The sequence below is a fragment of the Carex rostrata genome, chromosome 17 (assembly GCF_964058835.1).
Source record: "Carex rostrata chromosome 17, lpCarRost1.2, whole genome shotgun sequence".
NCBI lineage: Eukaryota > Viridiplantae > Streptophyta > Magnoliopsida > Poales > Cyperaceae > Carex > Carex rostrata.
In genome coordinates this window covers 2,451,967-2,472,065 of record NC_135934.1, presented here as the reverse complement: position 1 = coordinate 2,472,065, position 20,099 = coordinate 2,451,967, and the positions used below count along the sequence as shown (strand labels likewise).

The 20,099-nt window shown below is 35.8% G+C and overlaps 1 long non-coding RNA gene across 1 annotated transcript; it reads right to left on the bottom strand.

Annotated features, from left to right (window-relative positions):
- Nucleotides 1-12,681: 12,681 nt before the first annotated feature.
- On the bottom strand, nucleotides 12,682-14,275 carry LOC144568465 (uncharacterized). The gene is made up of 3 exons (XR_013515665.1): nucleotides 14,120-14,275; nucleotides 13,192-14,044; nucleotides 12,682-13,105 (listed from the first exon to the last, which is right to left on the bottom strand). It is a non-coding gene; the product is annotated as an uncharacterized LOC144568465 (long non-coding RNA).
- Between the last annotated feature and the right edge of the window lie 5,824 nt (nucleotides 14,276-20,099).

The following is a 20,099-nucleotide window of genomic DNA, read 5'->3' as shown; positions in this document are numbered from 1 at the left end:
AGCGACACCGAAAGACGGCCATGTTTGTTGCATGCGTGCCGGTCCTAGAAATCATCCCACTGCAAAAAAATCTCGATCTACATAAACAAAAATACAACTCAATTATCAGCACTAACCAAGAGTGAATGTTGTCAGATCTGACCACTTAAAAGAAACTATAACCTAAACCTATCAACTCAAACAAGTAACGGCCAAGTCAGCTTTGGCTGACTTCTACCGGTTATGTACACGAAACAGACACATGGAGAAGAAAGAAGGAAACTTATCTTACACGCGAAACCGAAAGGAGGCCAGGGTTGTTGCATCCGTGCCGGTCCAAGAAATCATTCCACTTCAAGAAAATCTGCATCTACAAAAACAAAAGTACAACTCAATTATCAGTGCTAACCAAAATTGAATGTTGTGAGATCCCACCACTTAAAAGAAACTATAACCTAAACCTATCAACTCAAACAAGTAACGGCCAAGTCAGCTTTGGCTGACTTCTACCGGTTATGTATACGAAACAGCCACATGAAGAAGAAAGGAGGAAACTTATCATACAAGCGAAACCGAAAGACGATCATGGTTGTTGCATGCGTGCCGGTCCATTAAATCATCCCACCTCAAGAAAATCTCAATCTACATAAACAAAAGTACAACTCAATTGTCAGTACTAACAAAGAGTGAAAGTTGTCAGATCTCACCACTTAAAAGAAATTATAACTTATACTTATCAACTCAAACAAGTAACGGCCAAGTCAGCTTTGGCAGACTTTTCCGGTTATGTACACGAAACAGCCACATGGAGAAGAAAGAAAGAAACTTATCTTACACGCGAAACTGAAAAAAGCCCACGGTTGTTGCATCCGTGCCGGTCCAAGAAATCATCCCACTTCAAGAAAATCTTCATCTACACAAACAAAGGTAAAACTCAATTATCAGTACTAACCAAAAGTGAATGTTGTGAGATCCCACCACTTAAAAGAAACTATAACCTAGACCTATCAACTCAAACAAGTAATGGCCAAGTCAGCTTTGGCTGACTTCTACCGGTTATGTACACGAAACAGCCACATGGAGAAGAAAGATTGAAACTTATCTTACAAGCAAAACCGAAAGGACGCCACGGTTGTTGCATCCGTGCCGGTCTAAGAAATCATCCCACTTCTAGAAAATATACATCTACAGAAACAAAATTACAACTCAATTATCAGTACTAACCAAGAGTGAATGTTGTGAGATCCCACCACTTAAAAGAAACTATAACCTAAACCTATCAACTCAAACAAGTAAAGGCCAAGTCAGCTTTGGCTGACTTCTACCGGTTACGTACACGAAACAGGCTCATGGAGTAGAAAGAAGGAAACTTATCTTACAAGCGATACCGAAAGGCGGCCATGTTTGTTGCAGGCGTGTCGGTCCTAGAAATCATCCCACTTCAAAAAAATCTCCATCAACAGAAACAAAAATACAACTCAATAATTAGTACTAACTAAGAGTGAATGTTGTCAGATCTCACGACTTAAAAGAAACTATAACCTAGACCTATCAACTCAAACAAGTAACGGCCAAGTCAGCTTTGGCTGACTTTTACCGGTTATGTACACGAAACAGCCAAATGGAGAAGAGAGATTGAAACTTATCTTACAAGCGAAACCGAAAGGAGGCCACGGTTGTTGCATCCGTGCCGGTCCAAGACATCATCCCACTTCAAAAAAATCTACATCTACAGAAACAAAATTACAACTCAATTATCAGTACTAACCAAGAGTGAATGTTGTGAGATCCCACCACTTAAAAGAAACTATAACCTAGACCTAACAATTCAAACAAGTAACGGCCAAGTCAGCTTTGGCTGACTTCTACCGGTTATGTACACGAAACAGCCACATTAAGAAGAAAGGAGGAAACTTATCTTACAAGCGAAACCGAAAGGCGGTCATGGTTGTTGCATGCGTGCCGGTTCATTAAATCATCCCATCTCAAGAAAATATCCATCTACAAAAACAAAAGTACAACTCACTTATCAGTACTAACCAAGAGTGAATGTTGTGAGATCCCACCACTTAAAAGAAACTATAACCTAGACCTATCAACTCAAAAAAGTAACGGCCAAGTCAGCTTTACCTGAATTCTACCGGTTATGTACACGAAACAGCCAAAGGGAGAAGAAAGATTGAAACTTATCTTACAAGCGAAACCGAAAAGAGGCCACGGTTGTTGCATCCGTGCTGGTCTAAGAAATCATCCCACTTCTAGAAAACCTCCATCTACAAAAACAATAGTACAACTCAATTATCAGTGCTAACCAAGAGTGAATGTTGTGAGAACCCACCACTTAAAAGAAACTATAACCTAGACCTAACAACTCAAACAAGTAACGGCCAAGTCAGCTTTGGCTGACTTTTACCGGTTATGTACACGAAACAGCTACATGGAAAAGAAAGGAGGAAACTTATCTTACAAACGAAACCGAAAAGCGGTCATGGTTGTTGCATGCGTGCCGGTCCATGAAATCATCCCACCTCAAGAAAATGTCCATCTACATAAACAAAAGTACAACTCAATTGTCAGTACTAACCAAGAGTGAATGTTGTGAGATCTCACTACTTAAAAGAAACTATAACCTAGACCTATCAACTCAAACAAGTAACGGCCAAATCAGTTTTGGCTGACTTCTACCGGTTATGTACACGAAACAGTCAAATGGAGTAGAAAGAATGAAACTTATCTTACAAGCGAAACCGAAAGGAGGCCACGGTAGTTGCATCCGTGCCGGTCCAAGACATCATCCCACTTCAAAAAAATCTCCATCTACAGAAACAAAAATACAACTCAATAATTACTACTAACTAAGAGTGAATGTTCTGAGATTTCACGACTTAAAAGAAACTATAACCTAGACCTATCAACTCAAACAAGTAACGGCCAAGTCAGATTTAGCTGACTTCAACCGGTTATGTACACGAAACAGCCACATGAAGAAGAAAGGAGGAAACTTATCTTACAAACGAAACCGAAAGGACGCCACGGTTGTTACATCCGTGCCGGCCTAAGAAATCATCCCATTTCAAAAAAAATCTACATCTACAGAAACAAAAGTAAAACTCAATTATCAGTGCTAACCAAGAGTGAATGTTGTGAGATCCCACCACTTAAAAGAAACTATAACCTAGACCTATCAACTCAAACAAGTAACGGCCAAATCAGCTTTGTCTGACTTCTACCGGTTATGTACACGAAACAGCCAAATGGAGAAGAAAGATTGAAACTTATCTTACAATCGAAACCGAAAAGAGGCCACGGTTGTTGCATCCGTGCCGGTCTAAGAAATCATCCCACTTCTAGAAAACCTCCATCTACAAAAACAATAGTACAACTCAATTATCAGTGCTAACCAAGAGAGAATGTTGTGAGATCCCACCACTTAAAAGAAACTATAACCTAGACCTAACAACTCAAACAAGTAACGGCCAAGTCAGCTTTGGCTGACTTTTACCGGTTATGTACACGAAACAGCTACATGGAAAAGAAAGGAGGAAACTTATCTTACAAACGAAACCGAAAAGCGGTCATGGTTGTTGCATGCGTGCCGGTCCATGAAATCATCCCACCTCAAGAAAATGTCCATCTACATAAACAAAAGTACAACTCAATTGTCAGTACTAACCAAGAGTGAATGTTGTGAGATCTCACTACTTAAAAGAAACTATAACCTAGACCTATCAACTCAAACAAGTAACGGCCAAATCAGTTTTGGCTGACTTCTACCGGTTATGTACACGAAACAGTCAAATGGAGTAGAAAGAATGAAACTTATCTTACAAGCGAAACCGAAAGGAGGCCACGGTAGTTGCATCCGTGCCGGTCCAAGACATCATCCCACTTCAAAAAAATCTCCATCTACAGAAACAAAAATACAACTCAATAATTACTACTAACTAAGAGTGAATGTTCTGAGATTTCACGACTTAAAAGAAACTATAACCTAGACCTATCAACTCAAACAAGTAACGGCCAAGTCAGATTTAGCTGACTTCAACCGGTTATGTACACGAAACAGCCACATGAAGAAGAAAGGAGGAAACTTATCTTACAAACGAAACCGAAAGGACGCCACGGTTGTTACATCCGTGCCGGCCTAAGAAATCATCCCATTTCAAAAAAAATCTACATCTACAGAAACAAAAGTAAAACTCAATTATCAGTGCTAACCAAGAGTGAATGTTGTGAGATCCCACCACTTAAAAGAAACTATAACCTAGACCTATCAACTCAAACAAGTAACGGCCAAATCAGCTTTGTCTGACTTCTACCGGTTATGTACACGAAACAGCCAAATGGAGAAGAAAGATTGAAACTTATCTTACAATCGAAACCGAAAAGAGGCCACGGTTGTTGCATCCGTGCCGGTCTAAGAAATCATCCCACTTCTAGAAAACCTCCATCTACAAAAACAAAAGTACAACTCACTTATCAGTACTAACCAAGAGTGAATGTTGGGAGATCCCACCACTTAAAAGAAATTATAACCTAGACCTATCAACTCAAAAAAGTAACGGCCAAATCAGCTTTGGCTGACTTCTACCGGTTATGTACACGAAACAGGCTCATGGAGAAGAAAGAAGGAAACTTATCTTACAAGCGATACCGAAAGGCGGCCATGGTTGTTGCATGCGTGCCGGTTCTAGAAATCATCCCACTTCGAAAAAATCTCCATGTACAGAAACAAAATTACAACTCAATTATCAGTACTAACCAAGAGTGAATGTTGTGAGATCCCACCACTTAAAAGAAACTATAACCTAGACCTAACAACTCAAACAAGTAACGGCCAAGTCAGCTTTGGCTGACTTCTACCGGTTATGTACACGAAACAGCTACATGGAGAAGAAAGGAGGAAACTTATCTTACAAACGAAACCGAAAAGCGGTCATGGTTGTTGCATGCGTGCCGGTTCTAGAAATCATCCCACTTCAAAAAAATCTCCATCTACAGAAACAAAATTACAACTCAATTATCAGTACTAACCAAGAGTGAATGTTGTGAGATCCCACCACTTAAAAGAAACTATAACCTAGACCTAACAACTCAAACAAGTAACGGCCAAGTCATCTTTGGCTGACTTCTACCGGTTATGTACACGAAACAGCTACATGGAGAAGAAAGGAGGAAACTTATCTTACAAACGAAACCGAAAAGCGGTCATGGTTGTTGCATGCGTGCCGGTCCATGAAATCATCCCACCTCAAGAAAATGCCCATCTACATAAATAAAAGTACAACTCAATTGTCAGTACTAACCAAGAGTGAATGTTGTGAGATCTCACTACTTAAAAGAAACTATAACTAAGACCTAACAATTCAAAAAAGTAACGGCCAAGTCAGCTTTGGCTGACATCTACCGGTTATATACACGAAACAGCCACATTAAGAAGAAAGGAGGAAACTTATCTTACAAGCGAAACCGAAAGGCGGTCATGGTTGTTGCATGCGTGCCGGTTCATTAAATCATTCCACCTCACGAAAATATCAATCTACAAAAACAAAAGTAAAACTCACTTATCAGTACTAACCAAGAGTGAATGTTGGGAGATCCCACCACTTAAAAGAAACTATAACCTAGACCTATCAACTCAAAAAAGTAACGGCCAAGTCAGCTTTGGCTGACTTCTACCGGTTATGTACACGAAACAGCCAAATGGAGAAGAAAGATTGAAACTTATCTTACAAGCGAAACCGAAAGGAGGCCACGGTTGTTGCATCCGTGCCGGTCTAAGAAATAATCCCACTTCTAGAAAATCTCCATCTACAAAAACAATAGTACAACTCAATTATCAGTGCTAACCAAGAATGAATGTTGTGAGATCCCACCACTTAAAAAAAACTATAACCTTGAGCTATCAACTCAAACAAGTAACGGTTAAGTCAGCTTTGGCTAACTTCTACCGGTTATGTAAACGAAACAGGCTCATGGAGAATAAAGAAGGAAACTTATCTTTCAAGCGATACCGAAAGGCGGCCATGGTTGTTGCATGCGTGCCGGTCCTAGAAATCATCCCACTTCAAAAAAATCTCCATCTACAGAAACAAAAATACAACTCAATAATTAGTACTAACTTAGAGTGAATATTGTGAGATCTCACGACTTAAAAGAAACTATAACCTATACCTATCAACTCAAACAAGTAACGGCCAAGTCAGCTTTGGCTGACTTCTACCGGTTATGTACACGAAACAGCCAAATGGAGAAGAAAGATTGAAACTTATCTTACAAGCGAAACCGAAAGGAGGCCACGGTTGTTGCATACGTGCCGGTCCAAGAAATCATCCCACTTCTAGAAAATCTCCATCTACAGAAACAAAATTACAACTCAATTATCAGTACTAACCAAGAGTGAATGTTGTGAGATCCCACCACTTAAAAGAAACTATAACCTTGAGCTATCAACTCAAACAAGTAACGGCCAAGTCAGCTTTGGCTGACTTCTACCGGTTATGTACACAAAACAGGCTCATGGAGAAGAAAGAAGGAAACTTATCTTACAAGCGATATCGAAAGGCGGCCATGGTTGTTGCATGCGTGCCGGTCCTACAAATTATCTCACTTCAAAAAAATCTCCTTCTACAGAAACAAAAGTACAACTCAATTATTAGTACTAACTAAGAGTTAATGTTGTGAGATCTCACCACTTAAAAGAAACTATAACCTAAACCTATCAACTGAAACAAGTAACGGCCAAGTCAGCTTTAGCTGACTTTTACCGGTTATGTACACGAAACAGCTAAATGGAGAAGAAGGAATGAAACTTATCTTACACGCGAAACCGAAAGGTGAGCATGGTTGTTGCATCCGTGCCGGTCCCAGAAATTATTCCACTTCAAGAAAATCTCCATCTACAGAAACAAAAATATGACTCAATTATCAGTACTAACCAAGAGTGAATGTTGTGAGATCCCACCACTTAAAAGAAACTATAACCTAGACCTAACAACTCAAACAAGTAACGGCCAAGTCATCTTTGGCTGACTTCTACCGGTTATGTACACGAAACAGCTACATGGAGAAGAAAGGAGGAAACTTATCTTACAAACGAAACCGAAAAGCGGTCATGGTTGTTGCATGCGTGCCGGTCTCAGAAATCATCCCTATTCAAGAAAATCTCCATCTACAGAAACAAAAGTACAACTCAATTATCAGTACTAACCAAGAGTGAATGTTGTGAGATCCCACCACTTAAAAGAAACTATAACCTAGACCTAACAACTCAAACAAGTAACGGCCAAGTCAGCTTTGGCTGACTTCTACCGGTTATGTACACGAAACAGCTACATGGAGAAGAAAGGAGGAAACTTATCTTACAAACGAAACCGAAAAGCGGTAATGGTTGTTGCATGCGTGCCGGTTAATGAAATCATCTCATCTCAAGAAAATGTCCATCTACATAAACAAAAGTACAACTCAATTGTCAGTACTAACCAAGAGTGAATGTTATGAGATCCCACCACTTAAAAGAAACTATAACCTAGACCTATCAACTCAAACAAGTAACGGCCAAGTCAGCTTTGGCTGACGTTTCCTGTTATGTACACGAAACAGACACATGGAGAAGAAAGAAGGAAACTTATCTTACACGCGAAACCGAAAGGACGCCACGGTTGTTGCATCCGTGCCGGTCCAAAAAATCATCCCACTTTAAGAAAATCTCCATCTACAGAAACAAAAGTACAACTCAATTATCAGTACTAACCAAGAGTGAATGTTGTGAGATCTCACCACTTAAAAAAACTATAACTTAGACCTATCAACTCAAACAGGTAACGGGCAAGTCAGCTTTGGCTGACTTCTACCGGTTATGTACACGAAACAGCCACAGAGAATAAAGAAAGAAACTTATCTTACACGCGAAACCGAATGGAGGCCATGGTTGTCAGCATTAACCAAGAGTGAATGTTGTCAGATCTGGTTGATAAGGAGGTGCAAATATAGGTAAACCTAGTACAAGAACTCAAGTTAGGATTTTATTGTAAAAAGATTACGATTAAAAGAATCAAAGAAAAGAAAAGGAAAAAGAAACAAAACCGCACAACCATATCTATTGAGGTCTATGATAGAAGTTAGAACTTAGAACCCAAGGATGTACCAATCAATTTTGAGTGTTCTTACAGAATCCAACCCACCCCATGTACATGTTGTTTTTTTAAAATGAATTGGGATTTTCATATATAAATTGCTGGTAAGAGTTTACATGTCAAGTAAAATAATTAATACAGATAACTAATTTGGTAAGAACCCAACATAGGATAATATATAATATAATATAGATGACTAGTCTCTGAAAACATTGCAAAATAATGGAATTTAGATAATTAATTAGTTTTTGCCTTAAAAAAATGCCACTATTAGAGAGGAGAGAAATACGTTGAGGGATATAGGTATCAACATTGAAAAAAGAAAAAGAAAAATAAAAATAAAAAAAGCGGAATCGACTTTAGAACATTTATTTTTCTAGGTAAAGATCGATACTGACAGAGTGGGTTTTGACTTGATGTAGGCAGAGCACGAATCATAAGTAGTGTTGTTTTGACTATGTCTATGAGCTAGTTGTGTGACCATACATAAAAACTACTATGTCAATATATTTAGCCATTTTGTCTTAAAAATAGAAAGGATGGTCCGTTAATAGGTTTTGGACACAAGTAGCAGAAAAAAAGGGATGTTGACAAATTTTTGTGATTAATTACAAATTTCAGGATGATTTTGAAATGCATACAGATTAAACAGAACAAGTCGAGTTCTTCCCTTTCTCGCTAGAATGAATAGAACAAGTCCAATTCAACTAGAGCTTCAACATGCTAGGGAAAGGTAAAACATTACGAAGCAGCTCAATTCAGTGCCTCTATATGAGGCTTGTACAATTAATCAATCAATGTGTTATGTTCTTTTACAAAATGGACCCCCAAAAAACTTATATATTACCACTAAGCATGGTTGTTTTATGTAACTTCTACCACAATCATTTGTTAAATATAAATTTCTGCATGAAGTACAAGAAAAAACTCAGCTCAAAACAATAAGTGTGGCTACATAATGTGTATATATTGATCTACATTTCAGATCGGAAATTTTTACCTGTAGTTGTGACTTCATAATTTCGGATTGGATCATCTCAGATTTAGCTGGCCAAAATTGCTAGCAGCCTATTTCACTCAAGAAAATACTCCTCCCGGAATGCATCTACTGTCAAATTGTGAAGCATTTGCTGAACCTGTAAGGATCCATTTACTATTAAGTCAGCATCAGATCAGATATCAGATAATAATGACTTCCTCCTAAGATTATATATAAATGTTTTAATTCAATCACAAGAGAATCAGTTCTAATCTGATTGGCCACTTGCTGAGTACTCTAACCATGGACAACTAGCCTATTGTTAAGAAAGAGAACTATAAAAACCCACAGTATTGCTCAACTAAAACCAAGCACACCTAACCTACCACCGAGTATCCCAAATTAAGCTAGCCTATTGTTATTTTGCATAATATCAAACACCCCCATTTAATAAAACAACACATATAACGTAATTAATAAAGTTCTAACCCAGCTATTCATGTCCAGCTTAATCATCACCTTCATCCTAAAAAAAGGACAACAAACAAAAAATTAATACCAAAAGTATTATATGCTCATCACAAAATCTGACTCAAGAATGTGTTATAAATAGCAATATAACTATTCATGTTTCTGTTGTAATCAGTTGTCCATGGTCAGAGTACTCAAGAAAGGTGACATATACTAATAAAACTCAAGAATGTGTTAAAAAAAATACATGCATCCTAATTTGTGACATATACTAATCTTATATATGGGTTCTGCAAGAAAGGTGAAATTGAGAAGGCACCAGATTTTCTATGTGAAATGATGTCTAAAGGCACCAGATTTTCTAGGTGAAATTGAGAAGGCACCAGATTTTCTATGTGAAATGATGTCTAAACTTGGAACACACCATTTATTTACTTTTCTTGAATTAGTTTGCTGTGTGCCTAAGGTAAAAGGGATAAGTATAATCTATACGTATATTATAGAAAAATGTAAAGCGTATGCATGCAAAGTTTGAGGACCATGCTGCATAAAGGTATACTAAAAAATATAAAGGATATGCATGCAAAGTTCTCAATCTTGGACAATAAAAAATCATTCTTGGACAATAAAAAGGCTATACTTTGAACTTCTAAAGGACAGATGGACAATAAAAAATCATTTTTGGCTATACTTTGAACTTCTACACTAAATATGACTTCACTTATATCTAAGTATAACTTCAAACTGAAACTTATGTCTCTACACATATATATGACTCCACTAATATCTGTCTAAGCTTGGCTCAATGTTCAATTCAAGGTACCTGCCCAATTTACACCAATTTTTAAATGAAAGAAAATAGTTTATACAGAAAGAGGACTATAGGTGATTGTGTAATATGCCAATTATGTACCCAACAGAAACATTGTAATCAGTTTCAGATATTTGAATTTCTAAAGGACAGATGAGTTCTAAAGGACATTGTAATTAGTTTCAGATGAGCTCTAAAAGATAGATGGACACAATCAAGCTACAGTTAATCCAAAAATTTTATACTTACCAATTAATTGAGCGCAAGTCTCGGCTATTGACTCTATTCACCGCAGGACAGAAGAGGCACTAAAAAAAAATATTTTGGGCAACCAATTAGTTTCGTGGAAATTGAATTAATCAGTAACGATGTACCAGTTTACCAATTAAACTACCACTAACCAATTTCAGAGTAAGTTCGCAGATTTGTATGAAAACAAGCAATCCGCAAGAAGTTAAACTTCCTATATTATATACTTCAATATTAAAAATGAACAATCATCATAAATTTTTTTAAGAAATGAACACACCTCCTAAAACCAATCATCATAAACAGATATGAACACACCTCCTAAAACCAATCAAAATGAAAAATATTTTTTTAAGAAATGGCATCAGATCTGATCCTTCTAAAAACAGAAAAAAGTAATATATATTTTTGTTTGCTATGTGATACCTTAACATTAAGATCAGTATGACGAGAGTAGGTCAAATGAAGCTTTAGATGCAGTGTCCTTCTAATGCTTCCTTAGCCATGACTGTTGTTGCGCAATCTAAAAGAAAGATTAGAAAAGATAAAAAAGAAAACTATGAACATTTAACTTGATGCTCTTAAAGGTAATATATATCGGATTTCACTTACTACTAGATATTCATATACAGCAAACTACAAAAAAATACAAGTCTCTCAACAGCAACAATCAAATTGAAAATAAATTTGAGATTGGTATGGTGTTACTACTTGATTTACTTAACCCTTTCATCTAAGGCAAATAGATCATGAACCACTACTACTTGATTTACTTAACCCTTTCATCTAACCCTTTCATCCAAGGTACAAATGGATGTCAAAGACAAAATGAGGTCAATTTAAGGTAATTCAATAATCCATCTAATTATTATGAGACTGTCAACAGCAACAACCAAATTGAAATAGAAAATAAATTCAGATCTTCATTATGCATGTTACATGCATGTATAAATTGAAGATGCTCTTTTTGAAACAGCCAAAGTGCAAAAAAAGTGCAAGCAAAGACTGGTACTGGTACAAGCATCTTGGTACCGGACAGGTACTGGTACGAGCAACTCGGTATTGGTACATGTGACTTTGGATCAAGATGCCAGTTCCAAAACCCGGTCCCAGGTGGGTCGTTTTGCTGTAGTGACAGTAAACACTTCAGAAAGGAGGCCCGGTCGGTCTGAGCCGGTAAGTTCGACGGCTGTTAGGCCATCAAAGCTTTGTGACCTTGTTGGATTCCATGAACCCAGAGACTGTAATTAAGAAAGGGAAAATAATATAGGAAATCTATTATTAAATAGTTTGTCACATGACCTTCTTTACTTTCCAAATTAGATTCAAATAGAATGAAATTAGGCTGTCAGTGGGTTTAACATGCTTTGTATTTTAAATTAAGAAAATAGTAAAAGGTGAAAGAGTTTGATTAGTCCAGAGCCTTCCTACATTTTCAATTAAACATACTCGTTTAATTCTTTTCATTCCCAAGGAAAGGTTTTCCCAGATCTTAAAAAAAAAGAAAAAAAAAAAAGAAAAGAAAAGCGGAGCAACCAATTTGGACTAAAAGAAAAAACTTCACCGATTAAGCTACATTGTACATCCAATTTCAAAATTAGAGACAATCGAATATCTAAAATTAGTTGTTGTACCTGCTCAATGTAACTGAGCACACTGTCGTCGGTGAGTTTACTCAGCGCCGGTATAACCCCATTTTGTTGAAGTGTCTTCCCCGATCTCTCTCTCGCTCACGCTTTGTCCCTCCAAAAGGAAGTGAAGTTGCGGTTTAGGGTTGTTCGGTCTACGAGAGGCGGAGGCTTGCGCGAGAGGAGAGGCGTAGGACAGAGGCACGCTCTCCCGCAATTCCAAAGAAGTACCAAAAATAGGGAAAACACCCAATGCAATTCCAACTGCAGTAGAGAATGCCAATGCATGGGCTCAGCTCCCCTAAATATTATAAAAATTAATAGCAGTAAATATATTTTATATGTGATAAATAAGCAAGGTAAAAAAGGAGAACTACCATTAACTGTATCAGTATATTCTGGTACATAATATGACAGAAGAATATTTCATTTAGATAGGTAGAAAATCACTATTTTTGAATGGTCTAGAATCTTTAGATCAAGTGATTTTGTCCCTATCTAAAAAAATAGTAAAAAAATTCTAAAAAATGTAAAATTTAATCTACAAGTATATTTTCATATGGTGAATGTTGAACGGTTTCGGATCGACTATTTGAACTTTGTAAACAGAGATATTAATCCAATGAGCGTTGTGCATAGTACCATAGCCTCATTCGATATCATACGAGATAAATAGGCAAGGTAACCAAAAGAAGCACCTTTCCTCTGTACCAGTATATTCTGGTACAGAATTTGACATCATGAAAAAAATCGCATTTACATCATGAAAAAGATTGCCACTGATTTTGCCTGAAGTTTCTCTCTATGTTTCTTAAATAATGTTTCCTGCCCTGCCCTACATGATTCTTTGTCACTACATATATTGAAAAAAATTTAAAAAGGCAAAATTATTGTGTGAATTTCAATTCTAATGAAATAAAAACCCTAAACAGTACATACCATATTATGTAAAGCTCCTGAATCCTTCTTGCATGAAGCAAACTTCTAGTTTCCGCCTCGTTAATCTGAAAATAAAGTTAAAATATTTTTAAGCAACATTTCAGCTCATATATAATGAGAAAAGAAAGCCTACAGTAGAGTCTATTATTACTGTTTTATAAATGTAAAGCTCTTAATTTCTCAAGATATAAATATTAATAACAACATTAATAACTCCGATCTCAAACCAGATTTTTCAACCAAAATAGCACCAATCTCATCAAAAAATATTGTTGAGCCTGAGATTACCCCATATTATGCCAGTAACACAAATCAAGTGAAAATAATAAGATAACACAAAAGTATTCAAGCTGGTGTCTGTTATACGAACATGTACATATATGACTGTCTCATCCACCAGAAAGCATCCAAACAATTCAAGATCTGTTAATTCTTATTTAAACTTCATTTCCATGTATACCCTTGAGACCACAGATGAAGACTTTGAAACAGTTCAATTTTACAAGCTACTAAGCACAGTAAATCAATTTGTGGTTTATTTAGCTAAGAGTACCTTGATAATGCCTCAGTCGGGTGGCACATTTCGGTTGAATTGATTTTAGCTAAGGCACATTCTGGTTATCAGCAACTAATCAGATATATTTGAGAAAGGGAAAGAAGAACATTAAGAAATATGCGAATAGGTCCCTATAAAAACTCATTTTCACAAGGAACACGAGAAAGAGGGATCGAATAAGCAAAAAGAGCACACACGGTACCAAGGCGAGCTAGAGCAATTCCCCCTACCTCGCTTCCTGCCAACACCCAAGCTCTGCCCACGATCAATGGAGACAGGCCTTCCTCGGTCCGGCGACTGCAACGTTCACCATTCAATTTACTTATATTTTGTGACAAAAAGTTGAAAAGAAAAAATTGAGAAAGAATTTACCGAAGGGACGGCGCGACAGAGAGAGGCAGCGAAGAGGGAGGGAAAGATAGAGACACGACCGATGAAGTAAAGATGACTGAGGTAAGCGGGAGAGGAGAGGCGGGGAGATAGGGTTTTGGTCGAGAGGCAAAGAGGAGGGAGGGTTTGAGTGCGTCTCCTCTGAGATATCTCAACTTTTGCGTGACCGACGTGTCCAGTGCCTATTCGGGGGTGCTGTACTGCTGTAGGGGTCAGTATTATGTGTGCTTTGAGATTCGTGTAGAACGTATTTAAACGGTTGGGATTTTCCATAAAGTCACGCAAAGTTTGAGATAAATCTTTATATTATATTGAAAGCACATTTACTAATTATGTATAGGCCTGGTGCCATGTTTTCCTTTTACTAATTAATATTATCTCTTTAGGATTGTTATATTATAGAAGCAATTAATATTTAAAATTTAATAGTTAAGTAACAGCTTAATTATAATCTTGTTGTCTACACATAATGATTTATACTTCTAATAATTGTACCAACTACCAATCATATAAAAATTAGACATAAATGAGGGTAAGCACACTTTATGGTCGGCCATTTTTATTAATATCCCTAAAAACAAAGAAAATTTTAAAAATGCCCCTGTTCCCAAATTTTTATCAAATATGTCCTGACCGCCTGGACCCAGGACGGCCCAAAACACACAGTGAGGCGCCCGTGGCTGGGGCCCCCCATGGCCTTTGCCTTTTTCTTTTTTTTTTTTTTTTTTTTTTTAGAGAGATGTTAGTATTTTGATTTGAATAATTTTGTGAAAAAAAAGTTTTCTTATTTAGAGTGTATGCCAAAAAGTAAAATATTTGATATATTTACGAAGTGATGTCGTAAATTTTTATAACTTTGATTTTTTTTATTTTTATTTTTTTTGGTGAACTTTGATTTTATTTGTCAGTTGGATATCACAAGTCTAAATATAACACTAATAAGGACTTGGCTTTTATTATGGTTTTTATAATATATGTATAATATACATATACACATACACATACACATACACATACACATACACATACACATACACACACATATACATATACATATACACACACATATACACACACATATACACATACATATACATATACTAATAAGGACTTGGCCTTTATTATGGTTTTTATAATAGATGTATAATATACACATATACATATACTAGTATTTTGATTTAAATAATTTTGTGAAGAAAAAGTTTTCTTGTTTAGAGTGTATGCCAAAAAATAAAACTTTTGGATATATTTATGAAGTGATGTGATGCACGAACGATCAAGAAATTGGAAAAAGTAATGGAAAGATAGATTTGGTTCTGAGATCACACATTAAAAACTCAATTCTTTGATAAAACTGAATACATTAAAAACTAACTTCTGCCAAAAGACATGACTTCTATTTAAATACAAACCCTAAAAACATAAAATACATAAAAAAAAAACATAAAAGACCCTGAAAACTCTAAAATTATAAAGAAAGGTCCAAAAGTCCATGAAGGAAGGCTCAGATCGCCAATCTGAGCCCGAAAATGGGTGAAACGAATCTATAGATTGGTTTCTAATCCGGTTTTGGGCTGTGGAGTTCCTGTCAAAATTTCAGCCCGATCCGACGGACGGATCAAAAGTTACGCCCCTTTTCGTGAAGCATGCGCAGGACCATATTGCATCATGATGTCGTAAATTCATATAATATGCAATAAATTTTTTTGGCAGGACCATATTGCATCCGACGGACTAAAATAGTATGTGTATATATGTAGCTTTGTATATGTATATGTATATATGTATGTGTATGTGTGTATGTGTGTGTATATGTATATGTATATGTGTGTGTATGTGTATGTGTATGTGTATGTGTATGTGTATGTGTATGTGTATGTGTATGTGTATGTGTATGTGTACGTGTACGTGTACGTGTACGTGTACGTGTACGTGTACGTGTATGTGTATGTGTATATTGAGGAGGGTTCAAATGCCTCCATGTTTTTGTGCCTCCATCATGCCTCCATCTCTCTCCATCATTTTCAAAGTTCAAACAGTCGATCCGAACCGTTCAATCTAACCTCCATACTAAAATATGTTTGGAGACCAAATTTTATATTTTTAGGAATTTTTTTACTATTTTTTTAGATAGGTAAAAAAATACTGTTTTTAGATGGTTCAGATTTACTGATTTTGTACCTATCTAAGAAAATAGTAAAAAAATTCCTAAAAATATAAAATTTGGTCTCCAACCACATCTTAATATATAGATCGCATCTAACGGTTCGGATTGACTATTCGGACTTTGAAAACGGAGAAAAAAGATTTGAAAGATAGGGTGCATTTGGGTGCACAAAAATTTGGGTGCATTTGAACCCTCCTCTCTCTCTCTCTCTCTCTCTCTCTCTCTCTCTATATATATATATAGCACATATTAATATGGAGAACAAGATGAATGGTTCAGATCGACTTTTTGAATTTTGAAATTTCAAATTTGAACCGTATGCATATCGGCTCATATGCTACCGAATACATATTAGTCACACACTCTCTCTCTATATATATAAACATATATGCATCGGTCTTACGGGCGCCTCCACGCTTAGACGCCCTGCCCGACCGTGTTTCGCCGGCTCTACGGCTGGGGATTTCAATCCGCTCGGTCTCTGCAGGGCACCTCCACACTTAGACGCCCCAATGAACCGTATTTCGCAGGCTCTACGGTCCTTGACCGAATAAATGCTTTTCATTCATGCTTTAAAGTCATTATTAAATCAATTAAATATGTTTTTCATTAATTCAGGATTTCAAGAAATTTATTAAATTTGCTTTTCATTCAGGCTTTAAAGTCAATTATTAAATCGATTAAATATGCTTCTCATAAAACGGTCATTGGCCGAATAAATGAAAGGTCAGTAGGGGACTGCTCATGTACTTGTAAGAATTCCTGGTACAAGAACTAGAATTAGCCGAAATTTTTATAAATATTCAAAAAAAATATGAAATTACGAAATCTACTCAGTTTTTGAATAGATCTCGAAAAATACTCATTCCGCTTATTTAATAACCGAATTCAATACAACTTTCCGATGACTTAATTCCCGGATCTAAAAAAAATATCCGGTTACTTAGTAACCGGAAAGTATACAAATTTTTGGTTATTTGATAACCGATTTTGGTCTAATTATTAAGTGACCGAACAGATGGTATTTCCAAAGTGAAAAACGCTGGTATGCAGTGGAGAACGCACTTCCCCATGTGAATAGTTTGTGTGCATTTAATTGAACGAAGCACATGTGTCAATGTGTAGTGTATATAATGATATTTTCAATTTAATTATTTTATATTTGGAGGAACTTCATGTACATGCCCCTCAAGGTCTTGAAAATTAGTTACTTTCCCTCAAAAATGCATAATAACATATTTACCCTTCTAATCTTAAAAACTCATAAATTTGTCCATTTTAATATTTTTTTTTATTAAAACTCACTTTAAATTGATGAAGTACCCATTTTTATCCTTCATAAAAAAAAAGATGTACATGACATGTTTTAGAAAAATGTCTATCTTCTAATTGAACAGTTTCTGATAACAAAGTGGTAATTTCACTACTTGTGACGCTTACAGAGTGACATTTAGATATATGCACTTGTTTAAGTATCAGAAGTAGAAGATTTATCATTGTTCTAAAAAATTGACCAATTAGAAAACTGATATTTTTCTGAGGCATACTATTAGTTTTTAATTATTATATAAAGGGTAAAATGGGTACTTCAAAAATTCAAAATGTGTTTTAATAGAAAATACAATATAACGGACAAATTTGTGAGTTTTTTTAAGTTTACAAGGGTAAATATGCTATTATGCATTTTTGAGGGAAAGTAACTAATTTTCAAGACCTTGAGGGGCATGTACATGAAATTCCTCCAAATATAAAATAATTAAATTGAAAATATTATTATAGAAACCAATCATAACGAACCAATCAACACTAAACAACAATGCTCTTGAAGAATATAATTACAGTCCAACGAATAAAAGTTGCGCATTAGAATAAAAACAAACAATTGAGCGGTGACGTGACATATGGAAGTCACTACACAAAGCAAAGATCCGGTTACTAAATAACTGGACCAAGTTATGCTTTCCGGTTATTTAGTAATCAGACTAAAAAAATTGATCCGGTTACTAAATAACCGGAAAGTATGGCTTGATCTGATTATTTAGTAACCGGAAGAGGCAATTTTTAAAATCTCACGTTAATTTGAAAGGTACTTAAACAGACAAGGAGTACAGAAGGTTGATTTTTATCTGAAATTTGAGAGTAGGATGGTTTTTTAGAGAACAGAGAATTTGTTCGAAGGAAATTAATGACTTGCTGATTTCATATCAAATACTATGCCAGGGAACTTGTTAGGTTTCTCCTTGTCCATATGTATATATTTTATTCTTTTTGATGTGAGACAGAGAGAAAGTCAACGAAAACTTAAATTTACTCTTGGTTGATCAGATCGCAGCTCGCTGATGAATAAATAATTTATATATATTATATATCACCGTCAATTAAAATTAAATATACCTGGCATTGTATTATTAGCTTATGACAATTTTGATCTGTGCAAAATAGAACTCAGATTATCAGGGATAGATGCTGAAGCATTCAATCAGGCAGCACATTACTGACAATAAGAGAGGTCCATTAAAAGACTTAGATGTCAAAAGGGAACTAGCTAGTCCTACCCAAAAAAATAGGCAAAGTTACGTTGTCACAGAGAAATCGAACTAGGTGCCTACGGGTTTCTATTCCCCAAAAAAAAAAAAAAAAAAAAAAAAAAAAAAAAAAAAAAAATCGAACTGTGTCCCAAACCAAAATAACCATTTGTAATATTTTGTTAAGCTGAGAACTAATATGAAAATCCTCATATCTAATTAATTCTATTTCAGGTTCTTCCTTGTTATAACCGTTATTCATTGAAGGAAACATTGAAGAGGCGCCATCAAGCCTCTATTTATTTCCGTATTTTATGTGATAACAGATATAATTAAACAAGCTATTAATCTCTATTCATTCTCTATAATTAATTGAATTTTGTTTTTGTTAACATCTGTTATTAAGAGGTGCAATTCTTCATGATTATATATAGCTCTCTTTCTCTTCTCTGTTTGAGATCAGAGAAATAAACAGAAATAAAATTATTACACTCTCTAATATCTCATTTTGTATACATCCCTCAATTTTGATATACATCCCTTTTCTTCGTTTTGATTGTATCCATGGAAAAAACATAGATTCTCTCCCACATAATATTTTATTTATTTTGATTGAATATTCTGAAAATTTATACCAACAACAATTTCTTTAACTTGGTATACTTGGCCACATCAAACAATTAACCAAAAGAACATCGAAATAGAGCTTATGGCCTTATATGATAATGTCACATTGAGATGCGGAGAAGAAAGCACTGGCAGTGAGTCCCAGTCTGGAAGATGCTCAATCACGTGATTCAACTATGGTATCCTTTGGAAAAAATCTATAACTGTAAAATTGTACCAGTATTGGATCAACAGAGGTACGGAACACAACAAAGCAAAAGTGCAAAACTCACCAATTAGAATTAAATCTATGATTAGTATTCCTTTTGATTGAAAGGTTACATTGAGTTGAAACAAGCATAGGGTCAAACAACAACAACAAAACATAACTGATAAATTAAAAACATCCCAATGAAAATTGAACCCAGCTTTGTTCTTACAATATTGGCAAATCATGCTTTAGCTGAATATCTGAAAATCTATATATTTTTGCCAAACAATGAATCAATTGATCATGAATGACATCATCACTCGGCAACTCCTCGCTCACGTCTTACCCTCCATTCCACTTTCCACATCATGCCACCTCAAACCGTGATCAATATTAAATGCCAATCCATGCCATGACGTGAATCCAGAAGAAATTCTAACCCCAATTGCCCCG